At 45.8% G+C, this 15,841-nt stretch overlaps 1 pseudogene; it reads left to right on the top strand.

The window, feature by feature from the left end:
* Nucleotides 1-373: 373 nt before the first annotated feature.
* LOC112584701 lies at nucleotides 374-1,298 on the top strand (annotated as a pseudogene).
* The last annotated feature ends 14,543 nt before the right edge of the window (nucleotides 1,299-15,841 follow it).

Genomic DNA, 15,841 nt, shown 5'->3' with positions numbered 1-15,841 from the left:
ATTTTTCAAATATTTCTCTAATTGATGAGAAGGGCTTTGATAAATTGCTGTAGAACCAGGAGCATCTGATCACAAGGAATTCTGTCTTGTTCCTCCTTGACAGATGTTTATTTGACTTAAAGGGAGAGCAGGGTCCAAAGGAACTACTTTTCTCTCCTGGAACTTTTATTCTATTGAGGGAAAATAATTCTATGAAATGCTATGGTTTTGTTTTTAAATCCAAACATGAGGAGTTCTCCAAGGTCTGTGGTCTGGTGCCTGCCACGTTCAGATGAAGGACTTGAGAGCTCAGAGTGGAAGGGCAAGATCCCTGGGCAGTATGAATTCTTGCTTCCCCATCACGTCCTCATGGCTGCTGAAGGTGGAGAGACAAAATACCTAAGAATCATCTTTCCGCACTACCCAGAAAACTGTCCATATGACATAGTTCTGGATTCTCACTGGAACTTAAAAGGAAACTTTCACAATGTCCAGAGCCCTCAATGTCCTGCAAATGAAGGAGAAGGAGGTCCTCAAACTCCTTGCATCAGGAACCCAGTGAGGTAGCACCAACCTTGACTTCCAAGTGGAATAGTACATCTACAAAAGGAAGGGGGTGGTGCCTCCATCATAAGTCTGCAGGAGACCTGGCCGAAGCTTCTGCAGATGGCTTATGCCATTGTTGCCACTGAAAACCCAACTGATGAACCAATGTCATATCCTTCTGGGAATAGTGGCCAACAAATTTGCTGCTGCCCCTGGATCCCCTCCTACTGCTGGCCGCTTCACTCCTGGAACCTTGACTAACCTGATCAGGGCAGCCTTCTGGTAGCCAAGACTTCTGGTGGTTACTGATCCCAGGGCTGACCACCAGCGTCTCACAGAAGCCCCTTACACTAACCTGCCAACCACTGCTCTGTATAATACAAACACTCCTCTGTGCTCTGTGGCTGCTGCCATCCCGTGCAACGATGAGAGAGCTCACTCAGTGGATCTGATGTGGCTGTTTGCCCAGGAAGTTCTGCACATGCATGGCATCTCCAGTGAACCCCCATGGAAAGTCATGCCTCATCTCTGCTTCTGCAGAGATTCTGAAAAGACTGCAAAGAAGAGCAGGCAGCAGTTGACAAGACTGTGACCAAGGAGGAATTTCAGGGTGGATGGACTGCTCCAGCTCTGCAACCTGAGTTGGGGGTCTGAAGGCATGCAGGTGCCCTCTGAGACTATTCAACTCCCCTGTGAAGACTGCTCAGCCTGCTGCTGAAAACTGCTCAGACCACCGAATGGGTAGGAACAACCACTGAGTGGTCTTAAGCTGTTCTTCCTCAAACTCTCAAAATGGAAATGGGTTGATGACAAATAGTTGTTTGGAAAAAACTCACCTAAGAGCCAGGATACATGGGCACCAACCCCCAAGAACATCGGGATAGACCTCAGCCACAGACCAAAGCAGTGGCCTGCAGAGCCAGGCATTAATTTCTGCTTGCTGGCTTGTGATGGGGTCCAAGGGCCCCAGGGGAGGGCATCAGAGAGGTGGAGTTGGGGGAAGAGTGAGGGAAGATGGGCACTAACTTGGGGCCTTGAGCAATGACTTTTGCTAATGCTATGGCTCAAAATTCTCCAAGCCAGGCTTCAGCAATATGTGAACCGTGAACTTCCTGATGTTCAAGCTGGTTTTAGAAAAGGTAGAGGAACCAGAGATCAAATTGCCAACATCCTCTGGATCATAGAAAAAGCAAGAGAGTTCCATAAAAACATCTATTTCTGCTTTATTGACTATGCCAAAGCCTTTGACTGTGTGGATCACAAGAAACTGTGGAAAATTCTGAAAGAGATGGGAATACCAGACCACCCGATCTGCCTCTTGAGAAATTTGTATGCAGGTCAGGAAGCAACAGTTAGAACTGGACATGGAACAACAGACTGGTTCCAATTAGGAAAAGGAGTTTGTCAAGGCTGTATATTGTCACCATGTTTATTTAACTTATATGCAGAGTACATCATGAGAAACGCTGGACTGGAAGAAACACAAGCTGGAATCAAGATTGCCGGGAGAAATATCAATAACCTCAGATATGCAGATGACACCACCCTTATGGCAGAAAGTGAAGAGGAACTAAAAGCCTCTTGATGAAAGTGAACGAGGAGAGTGAAAAAGTTGGCTTAAAGCTCAACATTCAGAAAACGAAGATCATGGCATCCGGTCCCATCACTTCATGGGAAATAGATGGGGAAACAGTGGAAACAGTGTCAGACTTTATTTTTCTGGGCTCCAAAATCACTACAGATGGTGACTGCAGCCATGAAATTAAAAGATGCTTACTCCTTGGCAGCAAAGTTATGACCAACCTAGATAGCATATTCAAAAGCAGAGAAATTACTTTGCCAACAAAGGTTCATCTAGTCAAGGCTATGGTTTTTCCTGTGGTCATGTATGGATGTGAGAGTTGGACTGTGAAGGCTGAGCGCCGAAGAATTGATGCTTTTGAACTGTGGTGTTGGAGAAGACTCTTGAGAGTCCCTTGGACTGCAAGGAGATCCAACCAGTCCATTCTGAAGGAGATGAGCCCTGGGATTTCTTTGGAAGGAATGATGCTAAAGCTGAAACTCCAGTACTTTGGCCACCTCATGCGAAGAGTTGACTCATTGGAAAAGACTCTGATGCTGGGAGGGACTGGGGGCAGGAGGAGAAGGGGACGACAGAGGATGAGATAGCTAGATGGCATCACTGACTCGATGGCCGTGAGTCTGAGTGAACTCCGGGAGTTGGTGATGGACAGGGAGGCCTGGCGTGCTGCGATTCATGGGGTCGCAAAGAGTCGGACACGACTGAGCGACTGATCTGATCTGATCTGATGGAGATATTTCACTATTTTCCAAGACGTGTCTCCCCCAGCACTGTTCTTCATGAACACCTCCCTAGCTCCTCTCCCTAAAAGAGTACCCCTGACTCTTAGCATGACATGTCAAACCCTTTTCTATCCCATTCCAACTCACTTCTCCCACCTTATCCCCCCCATTCCTCCCCATTCACCATCCCCCTGAGTTCTAGCACCTCTCCATCCATTACTTATGTAAGTCACACTCCTTTCGTGAAGTCTGGCCTGACTCTACTCTCATTCTGGACTCTGCACTTGGTCATCACTTCCTCCATATTGTCACAACACTGTCACAAAGGTCTGATCTAAAATTTAATGTATCCCATTGTGATTTCTGTAACCTGTGTTAGACATGAACCTGCATATGACATTAGTCTAACCAGGGAGATTTATTTGGCTTTTGTTCCCACCAGTTATTGTGGGACATGAGGTCACCTCCCCTCCCCAACTTCTCCAGTTATTTCCACTGTGATTAGAGTACAGTTCTTGTGAGTTATTGAAGGGGAATCTCCTTCCCCCTAGCTCATGCTTCAGTGCAGAGGAACCTCTGCTAGCCTAACACTCTCTACCCACCTTGTCTGGCGAGTGTGTGAGAAGGAAATGGACATGCAGGGCATCTTAGTCCATTCAGGCTGCTATAACAAAGACACCTGAAACTGGCTGGCTTAACATCAAACATTATTTATCACAGTTCTGAAGCCTGGAAAGTCCAAGATCAAGCTACCGGCAGATTCAGAGCCTGGTGAGAACCTGCTTCCCAGTTCATAGAAGGCCATCTTCTTACTGTGTCCTCACATGGTAGAAAGGGGTCTCCTTTACAAGGACACTAATCCCCATTCATGATGACTCCATCCTCATGACCCAGTCACCTCTCAAAGGCCTCACTTCCAAACAACATCACATTGGGAATTAGGTTTCAACAAGTGCATTTCGGGGAGACACAAACATTCAATCTCTAGCACAGGGACTTCTTTTCTTCTTGCTACTTTAAAAGCTATCACCTGTAGAGAGCACATCCCTACAAGTCACAGGTTTTGCAGAGGCTGGCTAGAGTAACAGAGCCTGTGTTTTTCAAAACTACTATGATTAGATGGTTGAGTATCATCCCAGGTGTGTTAGCGAGCCTCCCATCTAAAGCAAATTAATGTTCACCAAGTTGGCTTTATCAGGATCAAAGGCTACTGCCTGATCCCTTCCTGAGCAATGGGGGAAGACGGGGGTGTTATTTTTAAGTCCCCTAAAACCTCCAAAGTCATAGATCCCATAGATACTGAAAGGGTAAAAAGAGAACACTATAAATGAGTTTATGCACATAAATTCAATAACTTAAATGAAATGGTCTTATTACTTGAAAGCAATAAATGACTAAAAGTCACCTAGGAAGAAATAGATAATGTGAGTAGTCCTATATTTATTAAAGAAGAAGAGTTCGTCATTCAAACTCCAGGCCAATATAGTTTTATTGCCATATTCTGCCAGATATTTAAAGAAAAATTATACTGACTGTATATAATAATTTCCAAAAAATAGAAGGAATAACCTCTTGACTCATTTGATAAGGCCGTCACTACTCTGAAGCCAAAATCATACAAAAACAGCACTAGAAAAAAAAGCTATACACTAATACCCCACGTGAACATGCAAATATATTCAAGAAAATATTAGCAAAATATATTAAAAAATAATACATGACCACAGAATTAGATTTATTTCAGGAATGGAGATTAGTTAAATGTTTTAAAACTAATGAACACAAGCTATAATATTAATAGGCTAAATAATAAAAGCCACACAATCATATCAATCGGTGCAGAAAAAATTTAACAAAATTCAACATACATTTGTGACAAAAGTTTCAGCAAATAATGATTAGAGGAGAACTTCCTTAACTTGATTTAGAATAGCTACAAAAATTTCATGGCTAACATCAAATTCAATAATGAAGGATTGAATGCTTGCCTTCCCAAAACAGAGAACAAGGCAAAGTTATTCATTCTCGCAGCTGCTATGCAGTATCATACTAGAAGCCCTAGCTCAATAAGGCAAGAAAAACAGATAAAAGGCATACAGATTTTAAAGGAAGAACTAAAACTATCCCTATTCACAGGCAACATGACCAAAGAAAAAAAAATCACAAAGAATCTATAAAAAACAAAACAAAAATACTTATTATTGAGTTTAGCAAGGTTGCACGATATAAGGTCAACATGAAAAAATCTATCACATTTTTATATGCTGGTAATAAGCAATTGGAAGCCAGAATTTTAAAAATCGATACCATGTACAACATTTAATTACTTATGTACAAAGTTCCCCCAAATTAAATAAATCTAAGAAAACATCTTCAGGACTTGCATGATAAACACTACAAAATGCTTATTAAAGGAATAACATCTAAATAAATGTACAGACATACTGTGTTTCTGGATTGAAAGACTCAATATGGTTAAGAAGTCAGTTTTCCCTCAAATTGTTCTATAGATTTAAGGCACTCCCAATCAAAATCCCAGCAGAATGTTTTGTAGATATGGACAAGCTGATTCTAAAATTTATAGAAAAAGGAACTAGAATAGCCATAACAAATTTGGAGGAAAAAAAAAGATTTAGAGAAGTGACACGACTCCATTTTAAAGCTCCAGTAAACAAGTGAAGACTCTTTAAAGTCCCTTGGACTTCAAGGAGATTAAACCAGTTAATCCTAAAGGAAATCAACCTTGAATATTCATTGGAGGGACTGATGCCGAAGATGAAGCTCCAATACTATGACCATGCAAAGACCTGACTCACTGGAAAAGACCCTAATGCTGGGAAAGATTGAGGGCAGGAGGGGAAGGAGGTGACAGGATGAGATGGTTAGATAGCATCACTGACTCAATGGACATGAGTTTGAGCAAACTCTGGGACATAGTGAAGCACAGGGAAGTCTGGTGTCCAAGGGGTCGCAAAGAGTCGAATACGACTTAAGAGACTGAACAACAACAAAATCAAGACTGCTGGGCCTTGGTAACAAGTAAATTGATAAAACATGATAACTAACCCAGAAATAGATACAAATATGACCAACTGATTTTTGATAAATTCAATAGAGATGAGATTATCTCTGTAAGAAGTAGCAATGGAACAATTCAATATCCATTGCAAAATACAAAATGAAACAAAAAAAACAAGTTCACACATTCTTTATACAAAACGGATTATAGATCTAAATTAAAATGATTAAACCTTTAGAAGAAAACGTCAGGGAACATCTTCATGACCTTGAGTCAGGCAGAGTTCTTAGAAGTGACATTAAAAGCATCATTCAGTAAAGAAACAAGTTGATGAATGGGCCTTCATTAAAGCTTTTTTCCCATGAAAGACACTGTGAAGAAAACGAAAAGATGAACTACGGACTGAGAGACAATATTTGTAAACCACATACCCGACAAAGGACTTGTATCCAGAATACACAAATAACTCTCAAAGCTCAAAAGAAGGAACATAAATGACCCAATAAAAAAATTGGGCAAGCAATTGAGACATTTCCCCAAAGAAGACACACAGATGGCAAATAAGTTCATGAAATTCAAAATAAAATAAACATCCAAGATACCATCAGAATCTATCAGAATGGCAAAAACAACAACAACAACAAAAAATCCCACAAATGCTGGTGAGTATATGGAGCAACTGGAACGCTATATATTGCTGGAGAGAATGCAAAAAAGAACAGCCATTCTGGAAAACAGTTCAGTAGTTTCTTTTAAAGTTAAACATACACATACTGCATGACCTAATGATCCATTACTGGGCATTTACTCAAGAGAAATAAAAATGTGTTCATGCAAATAGCATTCCATTTATAATTGCCCAAAATGGAAACAGCCTAAATGTCCTTCAGTGGGTGAATGGATAAACACACTGTGGTCCATTTAAACACTGGAATACTAAGTACTCAGCAATAACAAAGAAGGGGTTTTTAATGCACGTCACAACATGAGTGCATCTCAAAGGCATTAGGCCGAGCAAAAAGCTACCTCATAAGTTTACATATTGTCTGATTCCACTTCTATGACATTCTGGAAAAGGCAAACTATGGAGAAGGAGAATAGATCAGTGGTTGCATGGGATACAGGTAGGGGGGTGACAAAAAGCAGCAGCACCAGGAATTCTGTGGGGGGATGAGTGATGGAACTGTTCTCTATCTTAATTGTGATGGTGATTACATAAATCTATACTCATATAACTATATTCACACATGCACATACGATCCCAGCAGTATTCCCCACCAGCCTGTGATGGTCACGTTAGCTCCATTTTTATCCAGCCCTCCCAAGAAGGTCTGCTTCCGGTGGATTCCTTGTTCCAAAGGTTCCATGAAGACCTCTCAGCACAGCCACTGCTCCCAAGGCCCACCTAGCAAAGCTTCCCAGGAGGTGGTCTTCCTAGGCTGGCCCAGAATCTGGCACTACCTCTGGCCCTTGGCACTGCCACCAGCATTGCCAAGCACCCAGCCATCAGGCAAGTCTGCCAGTGCTGAGGTGCTGCACTGGGAGATGCCCCTTCTAAGCCCCTGGGCAGCAGGAGAAACTATATTTTGCACTAAAGGGAAAAAGAGATCTGTCCCATTTTCTGTGTCACACCTTCACAAAGACGTCGCAAAGTGCTCCCAACTTACGAACATTTTTGTAGAAACAGCTCATTAATTTTTACTTCCAGTAACAGCTGAGCCCTTACCCCCATTTTTTTCATCGTCTGCCCCAAGACGCTGGGCTGAGATGAGTGGAAGACGCCAAATTGTAACTCAGACTCAGATCTCCCTCCAACCCCTGAGGCTTCCTCTTCTTTTAGGATCACTGGGGTCCCAGGAAACAGAGGATCTCCCAAAGGCATGCATACCCTAATCACTGGAACCTTAGAATGAGTTATGTTACATGGCAAAAATGACTTAGCAGGCATAATTAAGGTTATGGGCTTAAAACATGGAGAGTATCTGAATTAGTTGGGTGGGCCTGCTCTAATCGTATGAGCTTAAAAAGCAGAGAACTTTCTCAAGTGGAGACAGAAGAACTGAGGCAGAAGAAGCTGAAGAGATCGGATCATGAAAAGGATTTGCTGTGTCATTGCTGGCTTTGAAGACAGAGCAGGCAATGGGATGAGGAAAGTAGGGGGTCTTACCAGGCTGACGGAGATCTCCCACAACACCCAGGAGGGAACAGGAGCTCAGTGGGGAAGCCACAAGGGACAGAACTGGGTGAGGCTGGGAGCAGAGTCTCCCCCAGCACCTCCAGAGAAGAGTCCTGGCCAGTCAACACACTGACCTTGGCTTTGTGAGACTTGGATTGGAGAAACCTGCCCAGCTCACCCAGACTTCTAACACACAGAACTATGAACTGATAAACTCAAGTTGTTTTTGAGCCCCTAAGCTTGCAATTGTTTTTATGACAGTGATAGAAAACAGCTGCAGTCATCATGCAAATAAACTCCCAGCGGGCCCCTCCAACACACCCAGACATGACTGAACCCCTACTCTGGAGTCAACCTGGGGCCCCTCTGGAATGTCTGCTGTCTCTTCTGTATGTTTCATCTCCTGGTCCAGCAGCCTTGTCCCCGGCAAAAGGGCAGGGGCAGCAGGAGCTGGCAGATGCGTCCCATAATCAGCCACAAAGGGACCCTCACAGAGCCCAAGAATTATTTAATTTGAGCAAATGCATTCTAACTCCTCCTTCACAAGCCCACCCCAGATGGTTCATGGCTTCAAATTGAGGCAACCATACAAGCTTCCTATTAGCCTCCTGTAAGTCCCTTCTAGAATGCAGGCAGATTGTAAACAGTGACCAAGGAGAAATGGGGCAGGCTTAACCTACCTCCTCTGGGACCCAGAGCCAGCCTTGTGTCCCTTCCTTGGTTCAGTTTTACTCTGCTGGAACATGAGGGGGAAGCCCAGATGGGCCCCAAATTCCTTCCAGCCTTAGGGATCTAGAAATAGAAGACGCCCCAACCCCCACCATCACCACCACCAGGCTGTGTTGGCTCCTGAAAAGGAAACACTGGCTCCGCCGGGAAGTGGCAAGGAGCCCACTCCAGCAGGAGCCCTTCCGAAACAGAAGTCAGGAATGGAACATCCCAGGACGTGTTTGAGTATCTTGTCAGTGTTACAGCAGAATCACGTCCCCCAAAAGATGTAATGGAGAACCAACTCCTAGAAACTGTCAATGTGATCTTATTTGGAAAAAGGGTCTTTGCAGAGGGAATCAAGTTAAGGTTATTGGGGTGGGCCCAAGTCCAGTGTGGTTGGTGTCCTTATAAGAAAGGAAAAGACAGAGACACAGGAGGGAGATGACCACATGAGGGCAGAGGTGGAAACTGAAGTGATGCATCTATGATCCAAGGAACCCCAAGGATTGATGGCCACCATCCCTGGAAGTTAGCAAGAAGCAAGGAAGGATTCTCCCCTGCAGGTATCAGAAGGAGCACGGTCCTGTCGGCATCTGGATTTTGGATGTCTGCCCTCCAAAACTGTCAGAGTGACTTCTTATGATTTCAAAGCCAGCTAGTTTGTTGTCCTTTGTTATTAAGCATCCTTAATAAACTACTGGATCCAGTTGGCCAGTAAATATTTATTGAACAACGTGTCAGGCAGTGGCCTGGGCACTGCAGATAGAGGAGGAACCCAAACAGATGAAAGTTTCCATCCCCGGGACATTTTCATTGAACTATTGTTTCGAGGGAATGAGGAATTTGTTGAAAAGGTATGGTTAGGAGTTAGAGAGTGTCCATAGCTTCCTTGATTTATTTGGAATGAGATGTGCTGTGCTATTTTCTGGTCATTTCCCAAATAGAATCACAGAATTTTAGAGCTGGAAAGGACCTTTGCTATTTCTCTAGGCAAAAGTCATGATTTCTCTAGTCTGGGAACTTAAGTTTAGAGAGAGGAGGTGCTGGGACCAAACTAACGCTCCAAGCTGGGGTGATGCATGCCCAGGGCTTCAGTCTGTGTGGATCTTGGGCTGGGAATGAGGTCCATGTGGACCACAGAGTGGTGGGGCTCAGGGAATGGGGTTTTCTGGGACCCATTGTTGGGGACTCCCAGGGTGCTGTGAGTTCAGGGCTTGCTGAGACAACCAGGAGGCTCTTCAGTGGTGAAGTATCCATACATACTTCTCTTAACATGATAATATTAATCTGTATCCCGTCTGTATGGATAACCGGAACTCCTCCTAAACAGTTGTCTTTTCTTATCTGCCTGTCCCTGTTCCCTACCCCTCATCCACCAAAGCTGTCAGAAGGACCTTCCTAAATACAGGTCTGCAGAGCGTGCTCAGCTTCATACTATCTGGTGGCTTTGCATCCTTTTTATGAGGAAGAACCAGCCCTAGCCCACGCTACAGTGTCCTCCATCCTCTCCATGTTCTGAGCGCTCGTCCCCCAACTCTGAGCTTCAATGACCTGGGTCTTCTTTGGCCTGCCCACAGTGCTATGCTTCTCCCTGCCACAGTGCCTTTGGACAAGCCGTGTCCTCTACCAAAGGCATTTCTTCCTCTATCTCCTCTTCTCCTATTTACCTCTCCTCCTCTAGGGCTTGGTTCAGAGTTCACTTTCTCATGGAGTCCTCTTCTCCAGGTTAGTTCAGTTTTGTCTCTTCACATTTGTCTCACATCAGCCTGTATTGTCCTTTCTAGTATTTTCTCATCTTATTCTTATATAGTCACGTATGTAGTTGTCTGCCTACTAATCAGGCTTTAAGAGTTGAGAGAGCAAGGATGTTTCTCCTTTGCTCATCATTTATTCCAGCCCCTAGCACAGACTGGAACATGGCAGGAACTCAGTGAAGATGTTACTGAATGAATGAATGACTCCCTTCCCCACTCCCTGCCAGAGAAGGCAGCTTTTCCTGTATGCTACCAGTGCTCCTGGGTAACTACCAAAATACCTCTGGTTATTATCCCCAACTAGTTTCAAGATATCACATTTGTACTCAGGCTCGTACACACACACATCCCTTAGAAGCAGCCATTGCTCACAATGCTTTTGATTGACCTTTTCATCAGAGACTCACACGATGCCCAGGGTGAGTCTCTGAGCTGCCCAGGGTGGTGAGAAGGAATCAGTGGAGAAAGAGACTGGAAATGTGCTTGGGGGGTCCCAGTGCTTTATCCTAGTTCTAGAGGAGTCTTGCTGGTATTTAGCAGGAGAATTCTATGCTTTGAGGACTCCCCAAATGCTCAGATATGCAAGCACATGAAGCTCTTTCTGGAGCTCAATGTTCCTATTTGAACTGAGTCCCTGAATGAGGACTGGGGTGGACAAGGAAGGGGCCTGGAGTGGGGATGGGTTGGCTGGGAAAGACCCACCAGCACTTACGTGGCAGAGCTGAGGCCAAGCTCTCAGTGTTTTAGTGAGATGCCTCTTTCAATCATCAGCTAACTTGTCTCCCCTGAGACTTCTTAAACCACTTCTGTCTTTATGGCATGTAAAGAAGAGAGAGTGAGGATCAACCATATATCACTGGAAAGACAGGGAGGAATGGTTCAGGGAGCTTTGACACACAGCTGCAAGATGAGGACCCACAGGCAAGGTCGGGCGGGGGAACTGCACAGGCGTGGGAGCGATTGGCCCCAGGCGCAGACCCACCCCTGTTCTCCTGTGGATCAGCTTCTTTGGGGCCCTGGAGGGCAGGGCACAGGCTTCCTGCTGTCCACAGACTGCCCCAGCTGTGCCTTGGAGAGGACTCAACTTCCAAAGTGCTTATAGAGGGCGTGTGGGCCCTTAGAGAGCCAACTTGGCTGTGATATCGAACAGTCCTTCCCCAGTACTTGGCTTCAGTTCTCCCATCCCCTAGAGAAGACATTGGAACTCAACAACCACACCCAAGCCTCCCAGCACTGAGTTCCTAGGACTGAAGACATGGCTCCTGGGCCCCTCCCCTGGCTCTGTGTTTACGGAATGGAAAGCCGGGTCACTTCTCTCCAATGGCCACCGGAGCAGGGGAGCACTGGTGGATACTGATACCATGCCCTGAGTTCAACATCCACCTGTGCCCCTTCCAAGTCACCTGACCCTGACCAAGTCACTTAAGTACAGCTTCTGTCTCTGAAATAGCAAAACTAGCATCTTCGTCTTGCGGTTATTTGAGGATGAGCAAGGCAGTGCATGTCACATGATGTGCCAAGCCCAAAGGACCACACAGAGCGTGCTTCCCTTTCTGGATGGGAAGTGTTACCCATTCTACAGGCTTTGGGTTTCTGTGGGCTTTGTGGCTAGCCTGGGCGTGCTTCACCCAGGTAGCAATGCTGCAAGCAGGCAGAGCCCTGCAGAAACGCCTGGTGCGGGCGCTGCCCTCAGGCAGTATGGAGAATCACTTACTATCGGGTGGCTAGTGAGGAATAACACTGCGCACAGTTCAGGTGCTCTGATCCAAGTTCATAGCTCCATGGACCAGAGGAGTCACAGGAACCTTATCTGAACCCCACTTAGAGGGCACACAGGCCCAGCTACAAAAGGAAGGGCTGAAAGAGAAAACTTGTTCCAAGGGTTTGCCAACAAATCTGTTCATGAAAGCTTTACCCAGGAACCAGTGTCTAGAAAATTAGTTGGAGCTTTTCCCTGGCGTATGTGTGGCTCTCTTTGCCTGACACTGTCCAGGAGAAAAAAGAGTTCTCAGATCAGCAACCAGATTGGTCCCAAACTGGCAAAGTGACCCAGGCTAGTAACCAGCTTTGCTGACCCCTGTTTCTCCATCTGAGAATGGGTACAATCCCGGTTCTGGGGATCTCCCAGGGCCATCATGAGAGCCAAGCCGTCATGTCATGAACCTTCATTTCAAACGGGCAGAATGAGAGAATTGGGGGAACAACCAGAAGATTCAGGTCCTAAGGGGCTGACTCAGGGACTAGAGAGCAGGTGACAAGACCTGGGTGCGCACCTCAGCCTGGCCGCCTCCCAGCTGCACCACACTAGGCAACAAGCTGAATTGCCCATGGTTTGGGTTTCCTGATTTTCAAAAGAACAAACAAGGGTGTGTTAATATCCACCCAAGAGACATCCTGAGATTAACTCCCAACCAGCTGGTGAAAGTGCAACTGGCCAGAAGGCTTTGGGAAATGTCACCTGGACAAATGGTGGGCGTCCAGAGGTGGGAGGCACACAGGCTGCATCTGTTTATTTTCTCCGGGGAGGCACGTCTTTGACCAAAATGGCTGCCAGGAGCATCGCACAGGGACACGGCTGCTTTTGCGAAATCAGACACCCGCTCCCTGTCCCCTGGGCCAGGCGTGATTTAATGAAATCCTGTTTACCTCTGGCTGGAGCTGCTGTTTTCAAGATTTCCTTGAAAACACATCCCAGATGGCCCCGGGCGGCTCACTTCCTGTACCAGGAACACAACACACATCCCTCTTGGGTGGGCTGGTCCCTGTGGCAGGGACATGCCTTAATTGACAGTAAGCTTTCGTCTCTGGGATCTTCCCCTCCTCTCTGCCGTCTTGGCCATGCCATCAGCCTCTGGTCCTGCAGTGCCCACGATGGACCCTGGCAGCTAGAGAGAGGAGTGGAGCAGTGGAGTGCAGTCTTTAGGTTTAGGGAGGCCAGCCGTGGGGACCCTGCCGCAGACCCCAGACCCATACAAGCAGCTCTGCTTCTAGAATCACAGGGCCAGTACACACCCCAGGCAGATGTTGCAGATTAGGCTCTGTGCAGCTGCTCAGCAGATGGAGTTCCTGTGGACTGAGCCTTGCCCGCAACAAACACCTCAAGTCTGCAGGCTGCTCTCACCTCTGTGTCTTTCACGTACGTCACCCTGTGTTCCCAGGGCAGTCCACCTAGGTGCTGAGGTAGGATTACTTGGCATTCACCTCTGATTTTATGAATGGGCAGCGTGAAACCGAGAGAAAATGAAAATAACTTACCCATGATGGTATAGCCAGAGAGAAAGAAAGAAAACTCAAGAACAACTGTATAGGACTCGGAAATCAGGGGTCTCTCTCCTAAAGCACAAATCCTTTAGGGAATCAAAGAAACAGTGCAGTCCTTAATTCTACAGATGGGAAAACTGAGGTCCAGAGATGGGAAGAAGCTGCTAGGGGCAGGAGGAGGTCAGAGAAAAGGCTTTCCCAGGCCCAAAAAGCATCTTCTTGCTCGTCACATAGCAGGGACTGAAGGGGGAGGCTGCGGGGCAGTGAATGGGGCTGTGGGCTTAGTGGCTGGGTCAGGTGGCCCTTTCTGAGCCCTTCAGCTGAGTCTCCAACGTAGTGTTGAGGCTCATCCTCCCCCCTGGGGCACTGCGAGTGCCTGGGAGAGTGAGGTCAGGCTGGTCATCGGGGGAAGGGCTGGTCATTGGGGTCTCTGAGTCCAGCAACGGCACCTCACTACACTGCACCCCTCGAAACATCTTAAGGGTAGCATGCAGTGACTCGTACTTTCAGCAGAAATTGTATGCGTGTGAATTCCCCTGGATACCGAAGTAATCCAGGTGCTGGCATGGCTTGAGTCAGACAGAGAGACCAGAAGCCTTCAGATGTCATCACAGCTGGTCATCGCCTTGCCCACTAGCCTGTTCTGTCAGCTTAGACGGCCAGTGATCAGGCCTTATTCACCTTTGTGTCCCCAGGCCTGTGGCTTAACCACCAAGGTCACCTTGGACAAGATAATCCCTCTCAGAATTTCTGTTTTCTTCTTCTCATTCATTCATTCATTCATGCACTCGATATGGATTGATTCCTTACTATGTGTCTAAGAGAGGAGCTACAGCAGTGAGCAAAAGGGACAAAAATTCCTGATCACATGGAGCTTAAACTCCAGTTAGGAGTCGGGGAGGGATGGAAAAATGTATTAGAAACATTGATGGTATTTAGATGGTGATAATATGGGGAAAGAGTGAGGCAGGAGAGGATGCCAAAGAGAACCATGAGTGGGGGGAGGAGGAGGAGTTTCTGTTTTAAATAGGCTGGGCTGGGCATCCCTGGGAAGGTAGCGGCAAAGTAAGACAGGACTGAGGCAAGGGAGTGAGCCACAGGGCTGGCTGAGCTAAGAATGGTCCAGGTGGATGGGAACGCAGGGCTCAGGTCAGAACGTCATTCAGAAGAGCTGCACGCCAAGATGTTCTCAACAACTACACGAGTGACTGGCTCCATAAGGGTGTGATTCAGGGTAGGTGTTCACAAACTGTCACATTTCCTTCCACTTTTCTTCTCAAATTTGTTAGCAAAATGAAGCTTTATTTTATTTAAAGCCTTTTTTAAAAAAAAAAAGCTGTTTTCAAAGGCAGTTAAAGAAATGTAATCAATCGTACGGTGTCAAGTGACAGATGGAAAAGGAAACCAAGAAAGAACAGACATTGGAAACGTTCACAGGAAAATGTCACCACTGGAAGGAAGATAAACAATCACCTTCTCCAAAGCTTCTAGTCATTAAAAGGAAACTGAAGTCCAGGGAAGGGAAGGGACTTGACCGAGGTCAGTCCAAGAATAAGTATTACGGTAAACTTCCTCTCATTTGGAAAGAAACAGGTGTTCTGACGGTAAAGGGCACACAGACCTGCTGCCAAAGGGCAGGGAAGAGCTCCAGGCAGATGTGTTCTGGAATGGAACAGACTCGGGTTTGAATCCTGGGAATATCAAGTGTTTGTGAGAGGCAGTGCAACTGGGACTCTCATATAAAACGGTCCAGCCAGCTCGGAAAAAAGATCTGGCAGTTTCTTATAAAACCAAACACACCCCTGTCCCATAACCCAATATTTCCACTCTTAGACGTTTACCTAAGAGAAATAAAAACATGTTTGTACAAATCTTTGTACAAGGATGTTCAAAGCAGCTTTATTCATAATTGTCCTCAAACTGGAAAAACCCAGGTCCCATCAACCTAGAAAAAACAAACAAAAACCCCCAAACAAACCCCAAAACAATTATGGTATATTCATATAATGAAATTATGCTCACCAATAAAAATTAATCCACAGATACATACAAAATATGGATGAATTTAAGAAACCCATCATTTGAGTAAAT

The sequence above is a fragment of the Bubalus bubalis genome, chromosome 4 (assembly GCF_019923935.1).
Source record: "Bubalus bubalis isolate 160015118507 breed Murrah chromosome 4, NDDB_SH_1, whole genome shotgun sequence".
In the NCBI taxonomy this organism is placed as follows: domain Eukaryota; kingdom Metazoa; phylum Chordata; class Mammalia; order Artiodactyla; family Bovidae; genus Bubalus; species Bubalus bubalis.
Note: the sequence above shows the minus strand (reverse complement) of the source record. Positions and strands in the feature narration are given on the sequence as shown.